The following is a 6,634-nucleotide window of genomic DNA, read 5'->3' on the forward strand; positions in this document are numbered from 1 at the left end:
TCTCTAAATGTCCACATATTTTCTTCCCCACTACAGCTGCCTATCTTTGCCCTCCAGGGGATCACATGTGCTGCCACATAGTCTCTTGACATGGGGCTGGCTCAGGCTCAGCTTCTTTTTCTTCCTTTCAGCTCAGGCCTCTCCCTACCCAAGTGGTCTGCTTGTACAATATTCTCTCGGACGTGATACTGGCAAGGTGGCTCAAGCGCAGTTACTTTGTCTACTCCACTTACAGGAAATTCTATCCTTGCAGGACAAATGGTGGAAATGCAGTCTGGAGCCTCGTGAAGAGTGAATTAGAGCACTTTGTAGGAGACAAGGGGAACAATAGAAAATCATCTGTCATTAACGCAAAGGAATGCATCATTCCTAGAAGTAATGCAGTTCTAGGCTGAGGCAGGGAGTGGATAGATCAAGCGCCCAACCCATCTCCTAATTGTAAGCAGTAACTTAATGCCCAGTATACAGGCAGAGAAAACATCGGATGCTTTTAATTGGTGAGAAGAGATACTGCTTTTGATTTTAGCTAATAGGCACAGAAGAGATAATGGTTCTACTTAAACCACACCTTTCCCTTTCACACTTGAGGCGGAAGCTACCACCTCCAGAGCTCCCCACATCTCTCCAGTGCTCTGAATCTTGCCCTGATATTGCTCTGAATTGTTAAAATGCTCCTGAAGAAAAATCTTTCTCATCAGAAATGATTAGTTTTGATATGTTCTTCCTGAGACCTGATTCAAACACCTCGTTTTGTGTACTAACTCACTAACTGAATTGCTCAGCTCCAACCTCCCAGCTCCCATATTTTCTGTACCTCTCTGGGAGTCAAGGGACAACTCTGGGACTCAAGTCGATAGACTATTTTTGTTAACTTATTACTATGGGAAAATTCCAAATTGTAGTAATCAAATTTCTACAATGGTTCCAGAAATTGAGATGCTAATGAGATTTATCTGTTTTATTTGACTGAAACATTTCTTGCATGAGTCAGATTACGCTAAGCTATGCTGTGGTAGCAGACAGCTCCAAAATCACAGTGGTTTGCTACAACTCAGATTTATTTCTTCCTCACGTGAATTTCCACTGTAAGTCAGCTTTGCATACTCTTCACTCCAGGCCCTGGGCTGAAGAAATAGTCCCTATTTGGGAAACACCCACTACCTGGCAGATGGAAATGAGAAATGGTTAAAACATAATGACTTTTACTTATTTATTCAACGTTTATTTATTTTTGAGAGACAGCGAGTGAGTAGGGGTGGGGCAGAGAGAGGAGGATAGAAGATCCAAAGCGGACTCTACACTGACAGCAGAGAGCTTGATGCAGAACTCTAACTAATGAACCGTGAGATCATGACCTGAGCCAAAGTCAGACACTCAACTGACTGAGTCACCCAGGTGCCCTATCTGACTTGTAATCAGGTCATGATCTCACAGTTGGTGAGTTTGAGCCCTGCGTTGGGTTCTATGCTGACAGCTCAGAGCCTGGAGCCTGTTTCTGATTCTTTGTCTCCCTCTCTCTCTCTCTGCCCCAGCCCAGCTTGTGCTTGCTTGCTCTCTCACTCTCTCTCTCAAATATAAATAAATAACCTTAAAAATTTTTTTTGCTCAGAAGTAGCAAATATCACATCTGCTCACATTTCATTGGTCCAAGAAAATCAACTGGCCAAAGCTGATGTCAGTGTGGAAAAGGGAAGCATAATTCTGCCAAAAAAGAGGGCCACATATATTAGGAATAATGCAATCTATCATACCTTCTAAGTCCCTTTTAATGTTATATTCTCCTCACTGCCCTCCACCCTGCAATTTACTAGTTGAAGGAATTGAGTCATTTATGCTGTAGAATTTTCTGGATTCTGGATTCTGCTAATCTCATCCTTGTGGGGCACTTGTTTAACACATTCCTTGGTCCTTCTATTTCTTCTAAATCTGTAGTTAGATACACAGGCATATTCAGATTCAGGTTCAACTTTTTGGCAAGGATACTTCCTAGGTGGTCATGTGTGTCATTATTATCTCTTGCTGTGTAACAATCATCCCAGAATGTGGTGGCTTAAAACATTATTATCTCATGGCTTCTGTGGATCAGGAATTCAGACAGGGAGCAGGGGATGGCTTGTCTGCCTAATGATTTCTGAGGTCTAGCTGAAAAACTCAAAGACAGGACTGAAATCACCGAAGGCTTGACTGAGTCCAAAGATTCCTTGTTCAAGCTGGTGCAATCACTTGGTTGGCAAGTTGCTGTTAGTAAATGGGTTCTCTTCTATGTGGGCTTGTCCATAGGGCTGCTTGAGCATCCTGACAACATGGTGGCTGACTTCCCCCAGTGTGACTGATCCAAAAGACCAGTGTTGAAGCAGCAATGTCTTTTATTAACGAGCTTGTGAATTCATACACTGACATTTTAATTGGTCAAAAAAATCAGCCTTTATTCAGTGCAGGAAGTCTATACAAAGACATAAATACCAAGAGAGAAGGTAAATTAGGGGTACCTTGGATGCTGGATACTATATGCATCGAATGGCTTTTGATGTTAAAAAAGACAAGTAGGAACAATCTCTAGCATACTGTGTAGGACAATGGTTTCCTAGCATTTGAGATGTCATGGTCCAGTAGAATTTCAAGGGAAAAATAAGGCCAAAATGGAACTACTAGATCTTTATTTTGCCATGTAAAGTCACTCAAAAAGAGTAACCTGTTAATTCTACCACCATTATTTTTTTCATTTTCTTGAAAGCCTTTTTTTATATAGAAATACATTATCTCAGAGTACAAATTATCATTTTTGATGTGGAGCAAGGAGAACTGCTTCCCAAATGTACATTGAGAACCCACTTGGAAAACATTCTGTACTCAAGTTGAGGATTCACATACTCTGTCATCCAACATTTCCACTCCCAGCTGTACACCCTAATGAAAGGCATACATGCACACACCAGGAATCATAGACAAGAGTGTTCATACCAGTATGTTAATCATAGCCCTGCATTGGAAACAAACCAAATGCCATCAACAGTAATATAGACAAATTGATATGCTTCCATTTACATTAAGTCCCCAAACAAGCAATACTAAAGTGTAGTGCTTTAGGGCACATACTTGGATGAAAAAAGTGGAGGAAAAAAAAAACAAGCAAGACTGTGATTGTGATAAAGATCAAGTTATGGTTACCTTTGTGGGAAGGGATGGTTTTCTGATTTTGAAGAGACACGGGTGGAGACTGCTGAGGTGCTGGCAATGTTTAATTTATTGACTTTAGCGATGGCTACACAGGTATTGCCTTGATAATTCATTAGGCTGCACATTTTATGCTTTTTCTGTCTGTGTGCTATATTTTACTACAAAAAGGGCATTTTAAAAAGGAAAAAAATTAATCTTTTTAATTAAAAATTGTAGCTTTAGGAGAAACTTCTTTTTAAAAAGACCATCTATTCTTGGAGTGCCTGGCTGGCTCAGTCAGTTAAGCATCCAACTTCGGCTCAGGTCATGATCTCACAGTTCATGGGTTCGAGCCCCTTGTCGGGCTTTGTGCTGACAGCTCAGAGCCTGTGCCTGCTTCCGATTCTGTCTCTCTTTCTCTCTCTGTCTCTCTCCCTCTCTTTCTGCTCCTCCTCTGCTCATGCTCTGTCTCCCTCTCTCAAAAATAAATAAACATTAAAAAAAAATTTTAAAGACCATCTGTTCTTTCCCAGCTCCATCATCCCTCTCCCACCCCTTTCTCCGCGCGGGATGTCAGCAGGATCTCTGCTAGTTCCAGCACTGGCAGCTTCACACTAGAGACTCTCATACACCCCTGACTCAGCAGAGCGGGAGTGGATGTGGTTATGCACACACACGCACACACGCAGGAGCTTCCCTCCCTATGCTTCAAGAAGAGGAAGTACCTTTGCTCCTTTGTACCGGGTTGGCAAGAAGAAGGAATAGCCTTTCCTCAAGAACTCTGCAGTTCCCCAAAGGCATGCCCTAAAAGCTCCCCACTTCTTCCTCCAGGGCCTTCTGGGCAAGAATGAGGGCAGACTTGCTGTCTCTTCTGACAGGCATTGTCAGCAAGCCCCCGCAGGCAGCCCTCGTATCGGAAAATGCTGGACTAAGACCTGTGTAGTGCTTAATGTTGTAGTTCTCAGCAGTGGACCTGAAGAGCCCATTTTGGTACTGGGCACTTTATAGCATCCTGTTACACTCATACACTGTTGATGGAACATCTATTACATGCCGGGCATTCTGCTAGTTGTTTACATTGTGCAATGCCTTATAATTTACAATATTTGATTTCATTTTCATAACAATCCCATGAAATAGATGAGTGCTATCCAATCATTTCCACTCTCAAAGAGGCCATTGAGGCTCCTAAGGTTTCAGTATCTTATCTGAAATCACTATAAAGGGCTAGCCATACCTCTGAATGCTTGCTGTACCCAAAGCCCACTTGGCAGAAAAGAAACCCTGTGTGGTTCCTCAGGCAAAGTCTGTTTGATGTTATCTCCCGACCTACCCCCTACTCCCGGTCCACCGCTGATTTTGCCAGAAGACGAGTGGCCTGAGAAAAGACCTGCCCAAACAGGAATGATGGTGATTAGATAGATTATTAGATTATGTCAGAAACATTTTGTGAAAAATACAAGGAAGCCGTTGTTATGATTGAAAAAGCTAAAAGACCCCAGAGATGAGAAAGTTGTGCACAGATACCATTAAGCAGTAGAAATCATCAATAAACAGGGAGTATGAGTACAAGTAACGTTGACTGTGAACAGAAAATGAATTATCTATTTGATACCAACAGAAAGTGAGTTACTTGAATGGTACTGGCAGGAGCATTGAAACAAAGATTTCAGTGGACTAAGTTCCCATAATGATGGGGAGCAACACTCTTGTTGCCAGGTGGACTTCCTCAGGCCTCTGTTGTTCAGTTCCCTCTCGTTTTTGTTGTTGGTTGGTTTGTTTGTTTGTTGAAAGATTGAGCAGACGTGGGCAGGTCAGATCTGAATTTTGTACTTCTGGTGCCCGGAAGCCACTGCCACCCCGCTGGGCCCCCGGTAACTCTGATCCAGAGCCACCTGTGGAGGGCCAGGCAGTGGGCTGCCTCCCGAGCCTGACAAGCACCAGTACTCTCGGGACCCCGAGATGGGCTGCTACAGGTAGCTCTTCCTGTTTGGCTTCAACATTGTCTTCCGGGTGCTGGAAGCCCTGGTTCTAGGCAACAGCCTCTGGGCCTGGGGTGAAAAGTGGGTTCTCTCCAAAAGCTCGGTGCTGACAGATCTGGGAGGCCTGCACTCCGTGTGGCTGTTTGTAGTGATTAGAGGCGTCATGGCAGTGGGCTGTGCCTGCTGCATCCAGGCACTGTGGGAGAACACCTTCCTGCTCAACTTTTTCTGCGTTCCTAGGCCCCATCTTTTTCCTGGAGCTGACAACAGGGATCCTAGTCTTCGTTTTCAAGGACTGAATTCAAGACCAGCTCGATTTCCTCGGAAACAAAAACATCAAGGCCTATCGGGACAACACTGATCTCCAGAACCTCATTTACTTTGCTCAGGAATATTGGTCTTGCTGTGGAGCACGAGGGCTTAATGACTGGAACCTCAATATCTATTTCAACTGCACCGACTTGAACCCCAGCCAGGAGCGCTGCGAGGTGCCCTTCTCCTGCTGCATCAGGGACTCTGCGGAAGATGTCCTCAATGTACAGTGTGACTAGGATGTACTGCTCAGACTGGAGCTGGAGCAGCAGAGTTCCGTCCATACCAAAGGCTGCATCGGCCAATTTGAGAAGCGGCCACAGAACAACCTGATCGTCGTGGCTGGGCTCTTTGTGAGCATCACCCTCCTCCAGATCTTTGGTCTGGCCCAGAGCCTTGTGAGTGACATCAGGCAGTGGAGGCCAACTGGTGAGGCTGCCACAGTGGCCATGGCCACTGGCCTGGCCTCCCCAGGGATACCCCCGCTTTCCCTGACACTGTGCCCATGATGGGCATGGCCACAGGTGTTTCTGGTTGGACCTGAGTTCCATAGGGAGCTTGAGTGTGGGTATGCTGGGCATACGTGGAAAAAGCTGTGTGCCTCTGCCTGTGCTGCCTGTCCTGGAGCTGTGTGCACAGAGGGTGGGTATGTCTATGTGAATGTGCACAGGGAGCCACCATCTCAGCTATTATTGTGTGGTGGGCTCTCCCGGGGACCAGGAATGGCACAGCTCAGAGGGTGTGGACTAGTGGGGTGGGAGGGGTCTGCGGTGTCCAGCCAGGCTGGGGCACACCTCTCTGTGCATGGCTATGCGGGGCAGGCCTGGCGCCTGCTGTCGCTTGGAACACACCCTCATGCAGCTTTAGAGCTGTCTTCTCTACTAGTGTGACTTTGACCCTGCCAGGAACCCACTTCAGCCTCATGTCTCAGATTCTAAAATAGATCCAAGAGGGGTGCCTGGGTAGCTCAGTCCGTTAAGCATCAGACTCTGGCTCAGGCCATGGTCTTCTGGTTCATGAGCTCCAGCCCTCATCGGGCTCTATGCTGACAGTGCAGAGCCTGCCTGGGATTCTCTCTGTCTGCCCCTCCCCTATTTGCACACTTCCACGTGCGTGCTCTCTCTCTCTCAAAATAAATAAACTTAAAAAAATGAATAAAACAGATCCAAGAATTTCCTCTCCCT

General features: G+C 45.5%; 1 non-coding gene and 1 pseudogene across 1 annotated transcript; one reads left to right on the forward strand and one right to left on the reverse strand.

Moving 5' to 3' along the window:
• Positions 1–353: 353 nt before the first annotated feature.
• Positions 354–546, reverse strand: LOC122241568. The gene has a single exon (XR_006221835.1). It is a non-coding gene; the product is annotated as a U2 spliceosomal RNA (small nuclear RNA).
• Positions 547–4,718: 4,172 nt separating this feature from the next.
• LOC102952225 lies at positions 4,719–5,883 on the forward strand (annotated as a pseudogene).
• Positions 5,884–6,634: the final 751 nt, after the last annotated feature.

This window comes from Panthera tigris, chromosome C1, assembly GCF_018350195.1.
Source record: "Panthera tigris isolate Pti1 chromosome C1, P.tigris_Pti1_mat1.1, whole genome shotgun sequence".
Taxonomy (NCBI): Eukaryota; Metazoa; Chordata; class Mammalia; order Carnivora; family Felidae; genus Panthera; species Panthera tigris.